General features: G+C 39.8%; 1 protein-coding gene and 2 long non-coding RNA genes across 10 annotated transcripts in view; 1 reads left to right on the top strand and 2 right to left on the bottom strand.

Moving 5' to 3' along the window:
• RFC3 (replication factor C subunit 3) overlaps positions 1-22997 on the top strand; it is a 739896-nt gene that overhangs the window by 39055 nt on the left and 677844 nt on the right. The window lies entirely within an intron of this gene.
• On the bottom strand, positions 7381-9466 carry LOC135968088 (uncharacterized). The gene is made up of 2 exons (XR_010582551.2): positions 7787-9466; positions 7381-7508 (listed from the first exon to the last, which is right to left on the bottom strand). It is a non-coding gene; the product is annotated as an uncharacterized lncRNA (long non-coding RNA).
• Positions 12841-14862, bottom strand: LOC135968090 (uncharacterized). Its single transcript, XR_010582553.2, has 2 exons — positions 14620-14862; positions 12841-13122 (listed from the first exon to the last, which is right to left on the bottom strand). It is a non-coding gene; the product is annotated as an uncharacterized lncRNA (long non-coding RNA).

Here is a 22997-nt window from a genome sequence, read left to right on the forward strand (position 1 = left end):
GGGGAATATTTTTCCACTGGGCTTAAGTAAGCAAGTCATGGAATACAGACAGTTGGTCTTGAATGAGAGACGTCCTGTTGAGATTGACTCCAGAAGGTTTTCCTTTTCTCTCATATACCAGGATTACTGGGGTCCTGGTAGCTCTGGTTCTGGAAATGCAATTTTGCCTGGAATAATTGACCTATGCACAGGAGACTGGCTTTCTAAATTGGGTGAGTGTGGTGTGACAAAGGGGTGTGGTAATTTTGTGAGTCCTGTTAGCTGTTTTGATTCTTTAAAAGTAAGGCTCCTGAGAGACTGGGCATTGAATTACTATGACTTGAGAGGCTCTGGAAGCTCCAGACCCATTCCTGAGAGAGACAGGTGGTTACTGGAGGAACCTCAACTCTACCCAGACAGCAAGTCCTGCCAACTAAGCCTGCGGAAAAGACGATGTGAAGGGGAAGGGTATTTGTTTTGTAAGTGGACTTTGTACTTTGAACTTCAATATACAGGGCAAGAGAATTTTATTTCAAATTTTAGTTCTTTTAGATTTTCATGTCTTTGAACTTAAACCTGTAAAGCAATCTAATCTTTGGATATAAATTTCTTCCTTGGAATTTAATAATAGCAAGGAAATTGTCTTCAAATAAGAGGCATCTCTTTATGGATGTTTGGTTATTGAAATATCTTCAAGATAGCATCCAATCTCATTGCAGAATCTCTGACATGCTACATTAGACAGTATGCCTGGACATAATTTTGGACAGAAAATAGAATAGGGAATACATTTTCAGCTCTTCCTACAGAATGGACTCAAAGCTGACATATGGAATGTGTGGTTCTGACTCACTGCAGATTCTTTTGGGGATGACATTTAAGCTGCCTGCCCTTGGAACCTCAAGGAAACACAAAGCCCTGGAGCACAGTGCAGGGTGTGGTCTCATGGAGATGGGAGCAGTGCTCTCCCGAGGCCATCAGCATCTCTGGCTGACCATAGACTTCATGTTTAAGCCCAGTGAATTAAGAAGATGAAAAACTGGGGAGTGTTAGTGGGGCTAACACTGAAATTAATATTTTTGCTTCATTTTTTCCTCTTTTGTTTGAACGTTTGATATAAATCTTGGCTCTCTTTGCTCTGTCAAAACCCAGTGTGGTAACCTTTTCAGAGTCCTTAATTTCCTAATGTGATATGTGATTCAATTCATCAAACAGTTGTTCAGCACTTACTGTATATTTCTGTTCTGGGTACTAGGAATATAGAAATAAATAACATTGTGTTAGATGCTGACTTTATTTACATGTCTGAGTCCAATAATATAAAAATATATAAATCTTAAAGACAGCATGAAGAGAAAATGATCAACCTGTCTGGGAGTTTGGAGGTAGACAGCTTTCATCAAAAAGGGAATTTTTGAGCAAAATGGCTAATCAGAGAAAGTGTATTTTTAACAGAGGGACTGGCACATAATTAACACATGGGGAAATGATGTTCATGTTTTATCAAGATACTAACATGAGTTGACAGTTCCTGAGGATAATTTCTATATTGTGAAATAAGGATGGAGCAGAAGGGACCACATCATAACCATCCTGGAAGGTGAGATGTGGACATTATTTTATGGATGACCAGCCTTAATCCAGAGAGATTTGATCAAGTTTACAAAATAGAGCCACTTGGCCAAATGACTTCTCCGTTTCTTTTTAGCTTCACAGTTCTCGGTTTTATGTCTTGGTTCCCTGCTGTAGGTTGAGAATACTTAGCTCTCAGCTATTCCAAATCAGCAGGTACCACACCATATTTGGTAGGGTTAGGTTTGGCTGCATATAACAGAAAAACCCATATTAAAGAATAACAGTAGATTAAACATGACAGAATTGCATTTTCCTCAGGTGAAAGCAATTCTGGGGCTAGTCTGGCAACTTGGCAAAATTGTTGGTAACCAGGCCCCTTCCCACTCTTCACTGCACAAGCCCAGGAGCATGAACTTGTCCTTATGTTCTGAGATGGCATCTGAAGCCCCAGATATCACATTCATGTTCCAGGATGGAAACTTTTAAGAAGATTTCCTAGAGTCACCTGATATACTTTTACTTATTTCTCAATGGCAAGAATTTGGTCCCATGGTCATACCTGCGGTTGGAGAAGAGTGAGGCATGTGATTGCACTGATTTTTTTTTTTTTGTCAGAGAAAAAGTGGAAAATAAATATTGAGATAGACAATTAGCTATCTCTGTTCTATTCATGGAAAAATGAGATATTTATCTATCTATTTAAGTGGAAATGAACATGGTAGACTATCAAAGATTAGAGAAAGAATTTATCCCCAAAATTATTTTTCTAATTCTGTTTCTTGGATCTCTCTTTTCCTTTCAGCTGTAGCATCGCAGTCCCTGAATGTGAAACTCCATTCACAACGTACAATATGCACATCCTCAGATACTGAATGCACACTCAGTCGTATGTGGCCACAGCATCCTTCTCTCCCTGACTTCTGGGACTCTGGATGAACTGTGTTGACTGTTTTCACATGCTTTCAAATTTATTGTTCCTGGTATAAATGAAGTGCCACAAATACACCATGATTTTATCTGATACTCAAAAGTTAGGCTTTTGAGACTCAGAAATGACCTTTGCTTCATGTTTGCTGTGAGAGTCAAAACTCCGTTATAAAACTCCGAAGCTGAGCATGAACTCTAAATCTGTGTATCATCTTTCCCCCAAAGCAACATCTAAAGGCCTAAAAGAGAATTGTGAGGCAAAACAAGAATTTTGAGGGATAATAAATGCATTGGTTAATAACAAACTAAGCCAACATACTTATAGTAGAGACAGTTGATAATCTAAATGCCCGATAATGAAGCCTACATATAACATTATGATGACAACTATAAAGTCATTAAATATTTTGAAGGATGGTAAATAATATCAAAATATTTATATTTTAACGAGTGAAGACAACAGTATACAAAAGTAACTGTATAGAAATGACAAGTTTAGAAATATACTCAGAAAAGTCATGAGGAAAAGGAGCATAATTTTAGCAGTGATTGGGTGGCAGACTATGGATAATTCCTATTTTTTGTTTTCTAAATTTTCCATCTGAGGAACATGAATTATTTTTATAATAAAGCATTATTAGGATGCACATATATATGTGTGTGCATATATTTACAGTTTGAAATAAAAAATAAAGTTGCCATCCTATACATAATGGTGGATAAATAACTCACTTCTGTCTGGGCATGTTATGGACTGAATTGGGTCCCCCTAACTTCCACATTCATATGTTGAAGCCCTAACCACCAATATGAATATGACTATATTTGGAGATAGGGTCTTTCAGGAGGTAATTAAGGTTGAATGATGTCGTAAGGGTGTGGCCCTGATCCAGTAGGACTGGTGTCCTTATAAGACCAGGAAGAGACACCAGGGGCATGCATAGATGAAAGACCATGTGAGAACACAGCTTGAAGGTGGTCGTCTGCAAGCCAAGGGGACAGGCCTCAGGAGAAGCCAACCCTGCAGTCACTTGGGTCTTGTACTTGCAGCCTCCAGAACTGTGAGAAAAATACGTTTCTGTTGTTTAAGCCACTCCGCCTGTGGCATTTTGTTTTGGCAGCTGGAGGAGACTAAGTTTGTTGCACTTTTTTTTTTTTTTTGAGAAGGAAAAAAGCCAGGAGAGAAACCTGAAGTAGCAAAATGAGGACTCAGGAAAACCAAGGGAAGGAGGAGGATGGAGGCTTTTGGCCACCACACACTCACTTGCTTGGAGGGGTAAAATTTGCCCTCCGTGGTGCACAAACACATTTAAAGACATCTGCCTTTGACTGCTCCAGATGATTGAATCAGTGACTATATTGCTCCTTACTTGCCCTTCCCCTCTACAGAGGAGGCATTCCCAGTTGCCTCCAGTGTGCATCCTATGACTTGTACCCCAGACTCCTCTTCCTTTTGGCTGCCTGCTTTGGATGTGTTTTTGCTTATCCCTTGGCTTTTTAACGTGACAGTCGACTCCGCATATGTCCCAGGCAGCTGTGAGGAGAGAGAAACTCCTTGTTCTTTCCCTGCAGGCCAAGGCAAGGAGAGAAGAAAGGGAAATGAGTCGTGTTATATTTCTGTCTGCAGCATGATTCCCTGTCATGATTTTCCTCCAATCAGGGGAGGTTACTTTGGCAACCGCCAATTAATGTCCCTTTAAATAACTTCCTCCTGGTTAGTTCATTTTCATAAAACCAGCAAGTCCCGCAGAGATGTCTTAAAGTAGTCAAGTCCTTTTTTTTTTTTTTCCCTCTTTCATTACTTAAGAAACATATTAAATATATATATATTTTTACTGTGTCTTGCTCTGTTACCCAGGCTGGAGTGCAGTGGTATGATCCTAGCTCATTGCAGGCTGAGACTACTGGGCTCAAGTGATCCTCCCGCCTCAGCCTCCCGAGTAGCTGAGACTATGGGTGAGAGCCACCACACCCACCTAAGAAACATATTTGAACAGATCACATAACATTTTAAAGTATATGGGCATAAAAATGAAATATACTAGTTAAAGCTTCATGTCATTGTCCTTAAAAAATACTAAGGGGAAAAAGATTTTTAAAGTATAAAAATAGAGGCTGCATGTCAATTTCAAGATTTCTTAGAGCATTGATGATAAACTTGATTTTAATGTCGTGTTGAATTAATAATATCAGTAAAGTGATCTCTATATTTTACAAGCATATTAATTGTTGCTGATTGCAGGATGACTTTGAAAAGGGAGGCTGGGTGCAGTGGCTCATGCCTGTAATCCCAGCACTTTGGGAGGCCGAGGCGGGTGGATCACCTGAGGTCAGGAGTTTGAGACCAGCCTGGCCAACATGGCGAAACCCCATCTCTACTAAAAGTACAAAAATTAGCCGTTCATGGTGAATTAGCTGGGTGAGGTGGTGGGCACCTGTAATCCCAGCTATTCAGGAGGCCGAGGCAGGAGAATCGCTTGAACCCAGGAGGTGAAGTTTGCAGGGAGCTGAGATCATGCCACTTCATTCCAGCCTAGGCGACAAGAGCAAAACTCCATCTAAAAAAAAAAAGGGGGGTAGGGGGAAGGGAAAAATGATCCCATTTTTGTGTTTGAAATAACATGTATAATCACTACACTTCAATGGTAAGGAGGTAGTTCAACCTGTGAGAACACACACACCTCCACTTAGAGGCTCCCAAAATGATTTTTCACTTAACAATTTTGTACCAACACTTTGGTATGGTATGTGCCATACCAAAGTACTGCAACCAATTACAGGTATTTACTTATTTACTGCAGAATACCCTTTGCATTAAAATAACCCTGAAAATGTAAGAAATTGTTTTTATGAGCAATAGAAATACCTATTCTGGAAGCTCTAAAAACATTAAATTTTACTTCAAGTGTAGAAAGTTCCCTGTGAAAATATGCTTCTTGCAATTTCAGATGACACGGTAATTCACAGGATTATCAAAAAAATGCTGTTGAACAGCATTATAGGTTTATTTAATTCTGTACGTCTCACCTTTAGACATTTTAAGATGAAGCATTTGTCCTTTCAATTAATCAAAAATGTTTTCCCTTCCACTCAGCTAAGTCGCTTAGGTCTCTAGCCCAGTCAGCATTTTCTCCCAGTTATTTGGCTGAGTGCCATACTGAAGAATTAGGTCTGGTAATTAAATCCAATCTCAGCAAAGTTTTTGTTTTTTTTTTTTTTTTTTTTGTCAGATACTTTATTTAGGTTCTGTGCAAAATGGAATCCCATAGGGACACAGAATGAACATGTTGTGAAGTATAATTGCAATGAAATATATTTAACAGTTATTTTTGAAGAAAACGCTTAGAGATTTCCCGTGACTTGACTCAGCTTCGATGTCTTTATGCAGCTTTTTCCTTTAATACTTCCCATCCTTTACAATTAGATATGTTAATCTATTTTCTGCTGGTTTTCTACATTAATAAGCTGCTTTTGTCAATGATTTTATGTAAATCAGTATGTTTCCCACTGATTCATACACACACATATCAAAATATTTTAAAAGCGAGACATGTTATAGGTTAAAATATACATATAAATATAATATGTATGTATTACATATTCATGTATTTTTGACATTCTATATTTTGATATATTCATATATCTTAATATACATATTGAAAAGCATATCTTCTATAGCTGTGTCTTAAATTTTCAAGTATTTTGATCTGATTGCTTTCTGCAGTTGACAATTTAAATGTTCCCAAATTATACAAGGAGTAGGAAAATCAGGATCTAAAAATATAATGAGGGTTGCTGTTTTGGAGTCACCTCTAAGGCCGTCTTTAGTCCATTTCCCAAGTTTCCAGCTGCACTGTTTCATCGTAGAGTGGAATTTACAAATTGCCTCCCAATGCTGTCAGGTTCTATTATTTATAATAAATTCTTACATGCGTTTCTAAGAGAAGTTGTGAAAATAATTTTCTGGAGGTCCTTACGTATAGTGTTTCCCACAGAGAATGTGTGCGTCTCTTTTGCTGGTTAGTTGGTTAGCATGATTTTGTACCTAGAAGTACAGTCTTTGGAATGATGCTCCTTCCAGTCACAAAGTGCTTTTAACTGATAGACTGTTTTTCATCACAATAGTTATATCTGCATCAGTAATGTAATGAATGAAAACAATACATACATATATACATAACACACATATGCAGATAGGAATCTCATGTGCAAAATCAGGAAGTTAAGGAAAGACTGTTTCTATTATTCCTGTCTCTAGGTTTAATTTCTGTTTGGGGTCCTCACTCTGCTAGGTAACAGACAGTTCATCTTTATGCACGTAGCACTCTTCCCCACCCTGCCTAGGTTGCATTTATGGGAGGACAGAGGGTGTTTGGGAGAAGGCAGCATGGCTTTGCAACATTCAGGTACTGAGCGGAGCCATATGTTCTGTGGGTCTGTGTCATTTAACCACACCTGCATCAGCTGAGCCATTCTCATTCCCATCAGTCTTGAGTCATTTTACCCAGGTAATTGCTGTGTCTTCCTGGTTCCAGCCAGAAGAATTCTCTCTGTACAGAGGCTGTCCGTGCTGTCCATGTGGTTGGCTGCTCCCTGGTACAATGACATCATTCTCTTGCTTGATACTGCATGGATACACAGGCTCTCCATGAGAGCACTAAGTCCCTTGTTCCAGATTTGTCACCGCCCTGCTATATAAGTAGTTTGTTCTTTGTATGTGAGGTTGAGAACCGTGGGATCTTGCCAATTTTCAGAGTTCTACTGGGCATGGGGCACAGATCCTCTACTCTCAGTCTCCCAAACGTCTATCCAGAAGTTTTTGTCATTTCTGCCCCCTCCTCTCTCTGACTTAGTGTATTAGTCCATTTGCACTGCTATAAAGGAATACTGAAGACTGGGTAATTTATAAGAAGAGGTTTATTTTGGCTCATGGTTCTGCAGACTGTGCAAGCATGTCACCAACATCTGCTTGGCTTCTGGTGAGGGTCTCAGGAAGCTTCCACTCATGGTGGAAGTCAATGGGGGACCTGCAGTATCACATTGTGAAAGAGGGAGTGAGAGAACGAGGGAGGAGGTGCCAGGCTCCTTTAAACAAACAGCTCTCCTGTGAACTCACAGAATGATAAATCATTCATTACTCTGAGGACAGCACCAAGACCTTCCTAAGGGATCAGCCTTCCTAACCCAAACACCCCCTCCCACTAGGCCCACCTCTAACATTGGGGATCACATTTCAAAGTGAGATTTGGAGGGGACAATCATGCAACCATATTACTTAGCCAAAGAATGGAAAGACTAGGCCTACCTAGAATATCCTTTCAAGAACACGACTGGCATCTAATTGTTGTATCCTCTTTCTCTTGTTTTGTCTTCTCTTTCAGTTCTTGAATTCTTTAGTTAGCTCAGCTGAGAGTAGAGGGTTAGGATTTGGAAGATGGAACAGCATGAACAGAGATGCTGAAGTGAGTTCGTGAAGGATGGATATGAGAGTGAGTGGAAACTTGTGGTTATGCTGGGAAGTGTGACTGGAGGTCAAGGGGTGACCTGGATCTGTTTGTAGAGTTATGGGGCTGGGAGTAAGTTGAGGAGATCACCAGTAGTCTTAAGTTTTCAAACTATAGAATTTTTTCTTTAAGGTAATGAGAAACCTTTGGAAATTATTGAGTAGAAAGTGATATAATCCAAGAAATGGTGTAGATTTTTGATACTTTATGGAGTTATTTGGTAGGGGATCACATTTCAACATGAGATTTGGAGGGGACAACTCAAATATGATTCCGAGAACCTAACCTGAGCTATGGTGAGTTACGCAGGAGGAAGGGGAGTTCTGTTTTGGACATATGATGTTGCAGAGGCAATTTTGAGATGTAAAGAGAGGTAAAGCCTAGGGATGTACTGATGAAAATAATCAATTGATTGTAGCTCAAACTGTGGAAATAGAAGAGAGAAGAAGAAAGAGAAGAAAAAATCATTTTGGAATAGTGAGGCACAGTCAGAAACTGGACAAAAGATGCAAAATTAGAAGAATGAAAACATAGAAGCATAGAAGAAGGATTTCTAAATAGGAGTGTGATCACCAGCATCAATTGTTGCTGGAGAGGTTTCCAGGGATATAGTGGTTTCACAGTGCACAGTAATCCTCCCAGTTCAAAACACCTGAAAGTTCTATAAAAATATGAAAAAAAAAAATGTTTCCACAATTATTGTGGAAGTTGGGAAGGTAAGGAGAATTTATTGCATGGTACCTTTGCCTGAGGGAGTTGCCTTGTAAGAAGCCGTTGTTTCCTTTGTGCTCATCCTCTCTAGTGACAGCTCTAGATCTGGAATGGGAATGCATGGATTGAGTGTGTGTGATGGAGGAGTTGGTGCTTGAGAAATTGTGAAGGCAAACCTAGGTGGAGAAAGCTGGCATGAGAAAAGAGTAACAGGAGTTTGCTAAATTCTTATGAGCAAAATCTGCAGGAAATGAATTCTGAGGAAGCTCTACCAAGGAGGGAAAAGCATAATTATAGATCAATGTATTTATCAATCAATCAATTATAAATCAACCCATTTATCATTGTAGACTCACATCCCAGAGATTCTGGATTCAATGTGCTAGACCAAACAGCAGGAAATAGTTCTCATTGTTGACTTGGCTAGTTGAATAAAACCTAGGTTCTACAGAGGTGTAGAGTAAGTAAACTTTATCTGTCAGAAAATACTCAGTGTGGCCGGGCGCGGTGGCTCATACCTATAATCCCAGCACTTTGGGAGGCCGAGGCGGGTGGATCACCTGAGGTCGAGAGTTTTAGACCAGCCTGACCAACATGGAGAAACCCTGTCTCTACTAAAAATACAAAAAAAAAAAAAAAAAAAAAAAAAAAAAAAATAGCTGGGCGTGGTGGCTCATGCCTGTAATCCCAGCTACTCAGGAGTCTGAGGCAGGAGAATTGCTTGAACCCAGGAGGTGGAGGTTGCAGTGAGCCAAGATCATGCGATTGCACTCCAGCCTGGGCAACAGGAGTGAGACTCCATCTCAAAAAAACAAAACTCGGTGTACCATAGACTGTGTCTAGCAGAGACAATAGTTCTTGATTGGCTAATCAAGTGTGGTTCCCATAACTACATCCTCCAAGAGGTGTTAGAAGGAACTGTCTTCACCAAGGCTTTGAGAAATATATTGATGAGGTGAGCACCTTTGAGATGAGGTCCAGAGGTTTTTTTCTGTAGGCAGAGATGCCAGTGGGAAGTGCTGCCAGGGCAATCATCTCATAAACTCAATGGGAAGCACCCAGAGACCCAAGCAAGTAACAGCAGTTACTTGGGAGAGGTAACGCGGTGTGCTTACCTTCATGGTCAGCTGGAAGGATGTGATCCATACGGTTTAGAGGCGGATAATTGATCATGAGTTCTTTGATTCGAAGCTCACTATAGCTTTCTTAATGAATTCAAATAAGAAATAAAACCATCTCTAGGTATTGCAAAGAGTCCTGACTTGAGCTTTTGTAATGGAGAGTCATTGTTCCTCATACAATTCTCAGCCCTGAGCCACATCAAAAAGCTGCAGCCCCTTGAGTGAAGGCAGGTCTGAGCCCCCTCAGAAAAGGCCCGATAGAAAGTCTCAAAGGGATACTCTTTATAGGCTTACTAGTTTTTCCTTAAAAGCCTTCTTGGTAGTGATTTACCATGGTAACTGGACCCTGGGCAAAAGGAAATACCTAAATATTCCAAGGGAAAATTTTCCAATGGCTCTAATCTAGACTAATTTCTGAAATTCCACTAAGGCCTACCAGGAGGAATAGGTATTTAAAAAGCCAGATAATAATTAGGGTCCAGTTTAGGGTAAATAGGGTAAATAATCATGTTTTTGAACATGGTTAGTTCTTATAAATATTATATATGTATACATAAGTGTGCATATTCTGTACAATTGGAATAGATTTCCTGAGTAATTGGCAAATATCTTCATAAGTTTCCTGACCTATGAAAGAAGGACTGTTACAGTAGGAAGGGCCAACTGGAAGTTTAAGTACAATAAAAGAAACAAGGCAATGCTAATACTCTTGGAGTTCCCTGATCTCATCCCATCCCCATCACTAGAAGCAGTTAGCTTTATAGAGTAGTGCAATTGACAATGGAATATGTAATAATAGTGCCAATACCTGATTTTACAAAATACAGAATATACTGTAAACTGTCAACTGAAATACGGTACTCTATCTTCCAAACTCAGAGATGTGCATGTCCAGGAATAATGAATTGGAAGTGGGAGTTGATTCTCTACCTAGTAAAGCTAATGACCCATCTATAAAGTTTGCTTTCTTTCCCTATGATTCTGTTAGTCATTTTAGTACCTCAAGGAGAAATGCTTCTTCCAGAGGATGTACTAACAGTTTTCAGAAGAATTGGAAAGTAAGCTTAATCATTTTAAGCCACTCGTGCTTCTGAGAGAAGAGGGGAAAATAAGAATCATGGGATGATTGATTCTGACTGTCAGGAGGAAATAGGGCCTCACTACCCAAAAGAGATGAGTATAGATGATTCCCTGGGCAACATCCTATTATTACTTTATCAAGTGGTAAAAATTAATGAAAAACTACAGCTACCACCTATAGACCAGACCCACCAGGGCTGCATCTCCCAGATGGGAAGGAAGGTTTGTGTCACCCGTGAGCTAAAGACCCCACACCAGTTACTACGCTGGCTGAAGATGAAAGGAAAATGAATTGTACAGTAGCGCGGAGGAATCACAACTATCAGCTACAACCCCAGGACTCATATTTCCTTCTTTACCACGTCATGTATACATTGGTATATTTTGACTAATTTTCTTTGTCTTTCCTTACTCCCAACTATGCCATTTAAAAAATAAGTTTTGTTGGTTAACTTTACATTTCAGGCCACTGGCTACAGAATATTAAGGTGGAATCTAACAGAAATAGAGAGGAAAATAACATCACTCAGAGCTCTTAGACTTTGAGCCGGAAGCAGTAACTGACAAGGCTTAGGGTTGCCTTCCTTTGCTGGGAGAGCTTGAAAATGTCTTGATTGTTTAAGGAACATTGCATCATACGAGGCGTAAGTGTTTTTAAGTGAAGAATACACGTGGATATCAGGTACGAAGATAACAGGACCTGTGCAGGACATCAGCTATTGTTTGGAAAGTCAAGCTCCAACACCCTTCCCTTCTATTTGTGCAGAGACCTTTAACATGTGAGTCTTGGTGGAACGGAGGCCTCACTTCCCATTACAGAAGCTGAAATTGAGGCAGGAGAATAGGGTCTTGGAGGCAGGGAACCTAAGGCTGATTCACACTGACTTCCTAGAACTGAATCAAAAGGAAAACCCCACCTCCCCACACCCAAGTTACAAAGGGATAAGAGGCTACTGACTTTGCACTGCCTCACAGATGAAAAATGGAAAGTACCTTTGATTGGTCCCCTCCTGCAACCAATCAGGCTGGTCATGGGGCAAGTCTTCACTTGTAACTTTGTAACTTCACTTCAGCCTCTGATTGGTCACCTCTCCCAACTAATCAGACTGGCTGTGGGCCACTCCTTCATTTACATAGGGTAACTAAGTAACCAGTGGGAAACCTCTAAAGGGTATTTAAATCCCAGAAAATTCTGTAACCAGTGCTCTTGAGTGGCTTGCTGGAGCCCGCTCCCACTCTGTGGAGTGTACGGGAGTGTACTTTCATTTCAATAGCTCTGTGCTTTTGTTGTTTCATTGTTCTGTTGCTTCGTTTGTGAATTTTGTCCAATTCTTTGTTCAAAATGTCAAGAACCTGGATGACTTATAGTCAAGACCCTCCACAGGTAACAAAAAGGCCAGACACTCCCTTCCTGTGACCTCTGCTCCTGGAATATGTGTCCATTGCCTAGGCTTAAATATTCAAATGTTCCAGTGATACAGAGCCAGCTGAGAAGTGCTTCTGGGTGCTAGGTTGAGAATAAATGTGGAATCCAGCAAGGGCAGTGGCTAGTGTCAAAATCCTGGAGGCAAGAACAGGAGGTGTCTGGTGGTGGTGACACTGAGTTCTTACTGCCAGCAGTGGTGGCCACCAGAGGTGGCTTCCTGACAAAATGTTTCTGGTTCCCTGCTGTTCACTCTACTCTGGTCCTGCCCATTTTCTCAGCCGAATTCTCTGGCCTTTTTGCTGATTGAGTTAACGACACAATATCCTTTCAGCAAATGCCTTTTCTGCTTCATTAAGTTAGTGACATTTGGTCTCCATTGCTTGTAACCAAGAGCCTTGACCTTTACAAGACTGATTCATGGATAACATTTGATTTCTATCTAGGGACAGGGAACCAAAAAAATTGAGAGATGTATATAAAACTGCAGATTTTTTTCTTGTGGGGTGAGGGGGCATGATTGTTGTTTTTTGTTTATTCAACTGCTTTTTTTCACGAACAAACTTTAAAATATAAAAATGGAATGACTATCAGTAGAAAGTAAAATTCTTTTCAGGAAGATTAATGTTTATCTGCAAAGAAAGATATTGTTGAATGTCTCTTGTGCCATCTGTTCCCAAAGTTCTCCCTTCTGTCTCACCTGCAGTGTGAGTTCTTTGCCTTTCTTTTCCTCATCTAGTTTTGCTACTGGATGGGGCTGGCCTGGGAAGTACAGGGGAAGGAGAAGTGAATGCTTCAAATCCTGCAGGGAAAGTGGGAAGAGAGACAAGGACTTCATTATTCAGGCCTTTTCACATTGCGAGAGTTAATCTTTTCCTAGCATATGTCCAGTGTCTTAATGTGTTAAAATAAGGTTTATCACCTTCTTAACTTCAAGTCATATCCTAGAAGGCCTCCATTGGATTACTTAAGCCTTCAGAGGCTGAGCAAGTTCAGCAAGATGGTCAGTGTAAAACACCTGACCTTCTACAAGTTTCGGAGAAAGAAGTATACCAGTCTAGCTCGCTTATCCTCGTTTGGTGGTTCCACAAAGGGAACGAGCAATCCTTGGTCAAATGGACAGAATACCATGAGTGAACTACTGTCAGAGTTGCTAAGTACCTAGAATCTAGTTCTTAAATGTGTGCTTGGAATATTTTGGATTCTGTTTTGATTTTGGTGAAAATCCTCATAAAATCTGACAGATTGAAAGCAATGAACAGCTCAGCCTCATAAAAAATCGTTTGCATGGAACTGGTGAAGGGCAAAGCATTGCCTGGCTGTCTTCAGCTCAATTCTAGTGCCAGGTGCCTGGGTGGGCTTGTTTATTCAGAAGAAATGAAACATAAATTGACGGGATCCGTTTAATCCATTTAATTTTCTCTTGTGTGTACAGAATGGGGACGGGTGTGAAAAGTGATCTATTTTGTTGGAAAATTCAAGTCATGTGACATCTCAATGATGGCAAAATAAGAAATAGCTGACATCATGTTTCTAAATATACCACATTTTGCAACAGCTACCTGGAGCAAAACCAGAAAGGTTGAGAAGGCAGAATAATGACTTTTCGTCTCTGGAAGGCATCCATGTTCAACAGTCTGTCAGGAAGAGAGACAGGTGGGGCTGGCTCGCCACCTGGGGTGAGGGCTGCTGCAGGGCTTTTATTAAAATTATTGCACAGGAGTGGAGAAGATAAACACTCAGTGGGTGCAGTGGAACAGCCGGCCCATATGTCTGGCCAAAACTAAGATCTTTCTCTAAAATAAACCTACTTAAGGTAGCACCATTTTTTTTTTTCCAAAAAAATCTTGTATACTAGTCAAACAGATCCCAGGTTTATAAATACATTTTATATGCCTCTATGTCTTCAGTACCAATGTCTGGAATTTATTATCTGGCTTTATCATTGCTTGAGGTATAATAGGGGAAGGAGAATATAAATTAAAATTGAGAATATCATCACGAGGACAAGGAGGATATTGATATAAGTGTCTCTGTGCCATTTCACACTGTGTCCCCTGTAGACCCTCAGAGTTAGAAGGTGGAACCCTCTGGTATATGGTAAATCGAGGCCCAGAGAGGCAGTGTCACTCATTTAAGATTACACAGCTAGTAATGTCAGAGACAAAATTGGAACCAAAGTGTTCTGATTCTTAGTCATTTGGTCTTTGTAACTAGAGAACAAAGCTTTGTACTTGTATTAGTTTTACATAGCTGCCATAACAAATAACCATGAATCAAGTGGCTCAAAACAACTCACATTTATCCTTTTACTGTTCTGGAGCTCAGAGTCTGCAGTCATTCTCACTGGGCTAAAGTCAAGGTGTCAGCAGGGCTGCTTGCTCCCAGAGGCTCCAGGGAAGAATCCATGTCTGTGCCTTTTCCGGCTTCCAGAGGCCCTGTGCAATCGTTGGTTAATGATCCCTTCCTCATATCCCTCCAACTTCTTGCTTTTATCATCCCACCTCCTGACTCTGGCCCTCCTGCTGCCCTCTTCCAACTACCCTTGTGATGACATTGGCCACAGCCAGCTAATCCAGGATAATCTCCCACCTCCAGATGCTTCATTTAGTCACATCTGCACAGTTCCTCTCATCATGTAGGGCGACATATTCACAGGTTTCAGGGAGCAAGATGTGGACATCTTTGGAGGCCATTATTCTGCTCGCCACATCCCTCTACCTTGTATTAGCGCCTCTCCCGTTCTCTGAAAACAAACAATATAGAAGGCAGAAGAGATTTCTGCATACTAAACCATGTAGTAACATTTATGTAACATTGGGGCCATTCTCTTCACTTGGCACAGCACCTTTGCCACTCAGTCTCCCTGACCTCTGGATGAGTAGGAGGGCCAGTATCCCCACTATTTTACAGATTAGTAAAAGCAAAACACTTAAGATTTTGGTTCAGTTAGAGACTGTGGTTCAGTTAGAGTTCTTAAAGCATACCTGCTTGTACCAAGTAGTATTTAGTAGTACTCAGTGTTTATAATAGTATTTCAAAGTCCTTTGGTTCTTAACTCTTTTATTAAGGTTCAGACAGGAGGTTGCATTTGTTTCTTCAATTTTTTTTGTTTTATCCTTGTGGCGAGAGATAAGAGAACACTTGCCTAATATCTACTTGTTTGTTCGACTTCTTGTCCCTCGGCTGTGACAAAAGGCAGAGTGTGTGGTAATGAAAACTTATTCACAATCTTAAATATGATGTAAGTGGCTGAATTGGAAAGGGAGATGCCCATTACCAAAGGCACTGGAGGGGAGAAGGCCTGATTAGTGCTGGAAGGTCGCCAGCCTGGAGAGTTCAGACACGTCTGTGCTACTCACAGACAGTGCAAACTCATCGCTCTTGGAATTTAATTCTTGGGAAATGATTGAAAGAGGGAGTAAAAATATTTACAACTTATATGAACTTTACCAATCTCCAAATATTCTGAACACTTGGCATTATATTTTATTAAAAATAAACGGCCAGGTGCAGTGGCTCACGCCTGTAATCCCAGCACTTTGGGAGGCCAAGGCAGGCGGATCACCTGAGGTCGGGAGTTTGAGACCAGCCTGATCAACATGGAGAAACCCCATCTCTACTGAAAATACAAAAGTAGCCAGGTGTGGTGGCACATTCCTGTAATCCTAGCTACTCAGGAGGCTGAGGCTGGAGAATTGCTTGAACCCGGGAGGTGGAGGTTGCAGTGAGTTGAGATGGCACCACTGTACTCCAGGCTGGGCAACAAGAGCAAAATTACCTCTAAAAAAAGAAAAGAAAAAAGAAAAAAACCAAAAAAACTTCCCAAAAATACATAGTAGGCACTCGATAAATGTTTAAATGTTTGCAGGGTGTTAAATGAATGAGTGAATCATTGGTGATTACTTCTATCTGAAAAATAAATGAAGAACGTTTTCATTTGGGCTTGTATGTTTCCTCTACATTCAATGATGACTTAAAGAGCCAATTAACTTTTAAAGCTGGGCTAAACAACCTAGGCCTGTGACTAGAAGGGGCTAAATTTGGTTTGTTTAGGAGACAAAATTGAGGGAAAAGATTTCTCTGAACTTAATAGGATCCTCGAGAATGTTTCAAATATTAGCAAAGAAATGTATCGTATCAATCCAATGTCTCAGTGACCAACTCTACACCTCCAGGCTTCTTATATGCAATGGAGTGGAGTGGGGGGGTGCCAATTTTAGAGGGGGTTGTGGAGTCCACAGACAATCATTGAGTCGGAACCAACAAATGTTTGAGCAACCCTCATGTCCCAGGGCTTTTTAAAGATATTATTTCATGAAATTCAACAACTGTGTGAAATAGATGTTGCACCCATTTTACAGATTTAGAAAAGTTTGAGGAAGATTAAGTGACCTGATATAGTGGAAGATTAAACTATTCCAAAGCGCCTGTTTTTCAATTCCAAATACTCTGCTGTTTTGACTTCACTGTGCCTTATTATTATACCGGAAATTTCTGTTGGGCAAAAGGACAGCAAAGACATCCATGGAGTGTCTGAGAAGTGAGGTCATAACTTTGATACAGCTTTGAAACATTTTAGGGTAACAAACAGAGAGAGGGTATGTTTAACTTTTGGTTTTGCAAAGGGACATGAAAGCAGGCACTCTAGACTCTGGTGCCTTGAATCTTGGGTCCACTGTTTACTCACGATGAGACTTTGAACAAGACCCTTCACCCTCTTTTGCTCCATCTCCTCATCTTTAGGATGGGTGTGAAAACACCTACTTACCAGGCCCTTGTTGTTGATGATGGTAAATAGGATAGTCTATGTGATGTGCTCATTTCATGGCTCACAGGAAATGCTCTGGTAACTGCCTGAAATAATTACTTTGAGGACGTCAAAGTCCTGTAAAAATGTTTATTCATTTTAATCAGAGTTAGTCTTCCTTTAAGCATCTTTCTTCTTTAAATAGTCTAAGATTCTGAAGTTGTAGATTATTATTTGGGGGATGAATCGACTTGTCTGTCAAAATTTAATGCTTTTGTATATAAAAATTTTCACTCTAATTCTAATCTCTCTATAAAACTTTAATGTTATTGCTCTTTCTCTGCAACATTTTCAAAGCATCCCACTTTGGGAATAACTTTATGCGCCATCATCCTCTTCTGGACCTCACATAAAGAGAGAAGTTGCATGCTAATTATGATTAGTCCATAACGAAATGAGCTAAACAACAACATGCCATCATTCTATTCTGCCACACACTAATCATAGCTCAATTATTAACAAACCCAACTGTGACAGCAGAGGCAGCGTGATGGGGACACTGGGCCAGATATGCCACTCACTAGCTTTGTGCTTTTTTTTTGGTACAGAGTCTCACTCTGTCATCCAGGCTGGAGTGCAGTGGTGCAATCTCGGCTAACTGCAAGCTCCACCTTCCAGGTTCCAGTGATTCTCCTGCCTCAGCCTCCTGAATAGCTGGGATTACAGACATGCGCCACCATGCCTGGCTAATTTTTTGTATTTTTATTGGAGACAGGGTTTTGCCACATTGGCCAAGCTGGTCTCGAACTTCTGACCTTGGGTGATCTACCCACCTTGGCCTCCCAAAGTTCTGGGATTAAAGGCCTGAGCCACTGTGCCCGGCCACTAGCTGGGTTCTTCTCCAAACTATCTGCTTTCTCCTTCCATCTGAGCTCTATGATTGGAAGTAGGCTGTAAATCCAACTGAGAATGATTCAGTCCATGAGGAAATATATACCTGGAAAATGTCCTTCCAGATGGTAAACCTAAATAAAATCCTTTGCTCTGTAATGGAAGTGGACAAGGCAACTGGCTTGTCTGGTTTAAGTGACTCACTTCTGTTTAGAGCCATATATTCAGGTTGATTCCCTTCCAACTATTTCTCCTGCTTTGTGTTAACTAACCATGGGAAACATTGAACTTGGAGATGGGATCTCATTTTTATTTTAATGTTATCCAGTGCGCGGAGTAAGGATCTTGAAAGTCCACCTGTGCTTTCGGTATTGAAAATGCAGCAGGGGATTAAGACTTTACGTGGCGTCTTCCAAAAGGCCACAAGATGGGGATGTTACTCCATACACTTAGATCTTTTCATTCATTCTACAAATAATTATTGAGTACCTACTGTGTGCCTGGCATTGTGCCACGCTTTGGGAATACAGTGATGAGTAAAACAAACCTTGCTAATGGAAGTTATGGAGTCTCATAGAGAAGGCAGATGTTTGAAGGTGGATTTATTAGCATACTTACTACCGTGATGACAAAAATAGAGGGGGGCAATAGGAGTGCATAGTACATAGTAGGGACCCTAAAGCCACTTTGGGGAGGGCCTGGAGAGAACTCATGGAAGATTCCCTAAAGGAAACAATATCTAAGCTGAGACCTGCAGAATGACAAAGCATTACCTAGGAGCAGTGCTGCAATCTAGGCAGAAGAGTGGCACGCCCAGAGACCCAGCAAGGAAAGCAAACTTGGTCCTTTAAAGAAACTGAAAAATGTTAAACTTTTCATTTAACTTTTCAGAAGCCTATGAGTAGATAGAGGTAAAGAGTTGAGGCTGGGCCAAACCAAGAAGGGACTTGAAGGCCACATACAATCCTGAGGACAGTGGGAAGGCAAGTCCTCTTTCACTCACTTGCCTACTTGAAAGGTGTTTCTTACCCTCCAAGCAGCACGCTCTCAATTCACCTCAGGTTTCAAGGCTCAGGGGCCCCCTAGGAAATGGGCACTGATCCACTAAGCCTGGGTTAGGAGCCTCTCCTGGGGTGCCGTTGCATGTTATATGCTCCCTGTCAATCACTCATGAAGCAACTGTCACTTACAGACGGGACGTGTGCTCAGCTGACCGAGGTTTGAGTCCTGCTTTTTGGCTCGGTGGCCTTGGGCAGATTCCTGGCCTCAGTTTTCTGAAGCTAATCAAAGCAGCCCTCTGAGAGGGTTTTGTGAAACAATTTGAAAGTGTTTAGTATAGTGCTGGGCACATGTTTCACAAATGTTAGCTGTTGATTTTGATTATCCTAAGCGTTAACTACTGATATCCATTATCCTGGATTGCAGCTTCTTTATCACTTGTCTGCTTCTCCTATTGTACCCAAAGATTCTTGAAGACAGGGACCCTATTTTATTTTATTATTTCACTTCCCACTCCTACCACCATGCCTGGAGTAAAGGAAGTTTTGATCAGTAGTTACCCAATAAATGAGCATACCCAGCATATTCAAACAGTTTAAACAGTTAGCTCCCAGGTGATACAGCTGAAGATACAGCTGCTAGAGAAGCCCTTCTGTGGTCTGTCCTGTCAGGGAATTGGCAGATAGGATCTCCCTGAAGGCAAAAAGCACCCCTGACTCAATTTTAATATCCTTACTTTATTTTTCAAAGTTTTTGTTGATGATCCTTATTTTAATCAATGTTGATTGCTTTCTGAATTTATTGAGTGGTTTTATAAAACTCATTTAATCTTAAAAACCTTAACTCAATGAGAGTATTCATATTTTTATCTTAACCCATTTTAAATAGTTTGGAAACGTGTTTAGTAGCATATAAAGCCCCTTTTACTTGAATTTTAAAAAACTGAGTCATAGTTTATTTAAATTAATATAATCACAGACATTTGGGAACAATGTGACTAGCGATTTATTTTAGAATTTCTAACACATGAGAAGGTATTGAACTGACCTCCAAAAATGTGTCCATTTTTTCGTAGTTGAACGAGCATGGGATTATAAACGAGAGGTTGGAATCTACTCTTGGGTTTGCCTTAAATAAATTTTGCAGCATCGGGAAGTGGATTTTCTTTGATGAACCTCTATCTTATCTCTGAATTTGGCCAGATCGAGCTAGATTTCAGCTAATGTTCTCTCTGAGCTCCCAAATCCCATGGTTTGCTCTTTCTGTTCAGATGATAAACCAGTACACTTTTCGCAAAAAAAGCCTGGTGTCTATATAAATGCAGTGGATGAAAAGTGGACACTGATTTCTCTTCTCACTATAACACTTTTATTGCAATTCTGCTTTCCTGGGGAGGAGGCAAGATACAGCTGAAAGCTACTATTTATTAATGGCTTACTAAATCATGCTAAGTGCTTACGTGCATTATCCAATTGGATTCATAGGAACTTCATGATATAGGTAGTATTATTATTAGCAGCCACATTTTTATCTGTGAGAAGGCTGAGGTTCAGAGAGGTTGAGTGACTTAGCTAAAGTCACACAGCATTAAGGAGTAGAAGCAAGCTGATTACGCAGCCCACTGTCTTAGCCATTATGCTGTATTGACTGTTTCTTATAGAGGGTCTGCTCTTTGTCAGGCTCTGTGGTAGGCAATCCACAGGCATTCTTTCATTAAATGATCACAGTGCTCCTATGGAGAAAATCTCATTAACTGCATGCATTTTCTTTGTAAGAGCAGTGAGAAATGATAGGACCAAGGCATATTAAGGATAATTAGAGCTCACAAACATAAATAGGAAGAACCTGACGCTTTGATATGGACGCTGTTTAAGGAATATGAATGCCATTCTACAGGCTATAGCTTTCCTCTGGCTTAGACTGTTTGTCATTATCTATAAAGCCAGCCACTGCTTTGTTTGATTTTTTTTTTATTCTGGCATTAATAAAAATGAAAAGTTTTTATTATGTTATTATATAATGTTTAATATATAAACATTGTATTATAATGGATTATAAACATTTTATAGTAGATTATAATAAGTTTATATGTAATATATAATATATGGCACTTTGAATTTTTTAAATTCTGAGATTAAATAGAAAATGAAAAGGTTTTATTATATAATATAGTTTATATAATATATGAGTATGTTGTTATAATGGATTATAAACATTTCCTATAATGGATTATAATAAGTTTATATTATATATATTTATAAATATAGTTTATTACAATATTGTATAATATAGGCTATTATTATAGCCTCTGCCCTCAAGAAATTCAGGTTTCTACTCAGGACTGTGAGATCTTGTCAAGTTAGTAACTTCTCTGACTCTGAGCTTTCCATATCTACAGCTATACAATGAGTATAATTCCTGCCTGTAGGGCTGTTATGATTATTAGGGACAATATATGCATCTGTAACAATGCCAAAAATATAAAAGACACTCAATAAGTAGTAACTGCAGTTATTTTTATTATTGTTCTGTATTATTATTGTTCTTGATCCCACTAGAACTTTTTGATATCAAGGGACATGTCTTTGTACAGTGCTTTTCAGATAACAAGCATACGAAAATATTTTTAAATAAAATAATTTGAGCGATGTCCAGTGGTTATACATCCTTTTCACTGACAGGACTAGTTAGGAGGGACCAATTACAGTTTCCACAAGAACCCATGAGATTAACGAGCTTTGGAAATGAGCTCTGGAAATGGATGTGAAGTGCGTGTACCTAAAAGGTCAGAGGAGGAGGGATGGTGAGGATTTGGTGATGGGCTGGAAATGGTGAGGGGTGGAAGAGGGAACGAGTCAAGGATCACTGAACTTTCCAGCTTGAATGGTTGGGTCAGGAAAAATGTGACGAGGAGCAGGTATGGGGTAGAAAGGAATTCGAATAGTTCAGTTTGGGATGTGTTGAGTTTGAGGTGTGTGGAAGGCAGCTGGACACATGGGTCTGAAGAGATGGAATGTGGTGGATCTCAGAGGCTCTGAGAGTGGACACAGGCTATTCAGGGCTGTTGGCAGGTTCATTCAGAATAGATTTGCTGGAAGAAACTGACCAAGAAATTGTCTATTATTTGCATACCAGCTTCCATGAGCTTACCTGCTGTTTGGTTTCTTCTGTCATCTATCAAAACCTTTCCTTTGTTTATTCATTTTTGGCCTTTCCTACTTTTGTCAATTCCATGTTGCATTTTAACATTGGCCTTTAAAGCTTCGAGAAAACCCTGTCAGTTCATAATGTGAAAATTTCAGGCAAGCATAAAAGGGGATGAGTGTGCGAATTTTCAGAAGGTTTAGAAGTGATTTCTTAGCACTTACTAAACCATGATCTTTTGGTACATATGAGAACTCTAGGTTGTATTTTAGTATAGGTCCCTACAAATTTCTTCTCATCCCAAATACATTAGACCTAGTTTACTACTTTGATGCTAAATTCAGTGCTTTATTTTCTTATGTTTATTGTCTGCAGAAACACATTAAACCAAAAAAATGACACATGGGGTTAAAAACTCATAACATAAATCTCAGTGACTAAACACAATATAACAATTGTATTATTGCTATTATAAATGAAATTACTCCCTAATATAAATTATGAATTTCCTTTTCTAATGTTCTTAAAGATTATATCATTTCCTTGCCCATTTCCTTAAGCAAAATAGGCTAGCTAATTTTATCCTCAGTCATTTCCAGGCAAACAACTGTACTGCATTAGCAACTCTATGCTTGGATACTCAGCTCAAGGCCTGCTCTCTTCCTCTGCAAACCTTTCTTCCATTCACTGCCACAAAGTTTTACAAGGCCAATTTTGAAGCTTCAAAGTCTAGGGGAAAAAATAAAAACAAAAACTAAAACAAAAAACTTCCGAGACTTAAAGTATCACTAATACTTTTACAATCTACTTCCCCACAGCTACCAAAATAAAAAAGAAATAAAAAATTAAATAACCAAATAAAAGTTACATCAATTATATTGACTTTTAGGAAA

This window comes from Macaca fascicularis, chromosome 17, assembly GCF_037993035.2.
Source record: "Macaca fascicularis isolate 582-1 chromosome 17, T2T-MFA8v1.1".
Lineage (NCBI taxonomy): Eukaryota > Metazoa > Chordata > Mammalia > Primates > Cercopithecidae > Macaca > Macaca fascicularis.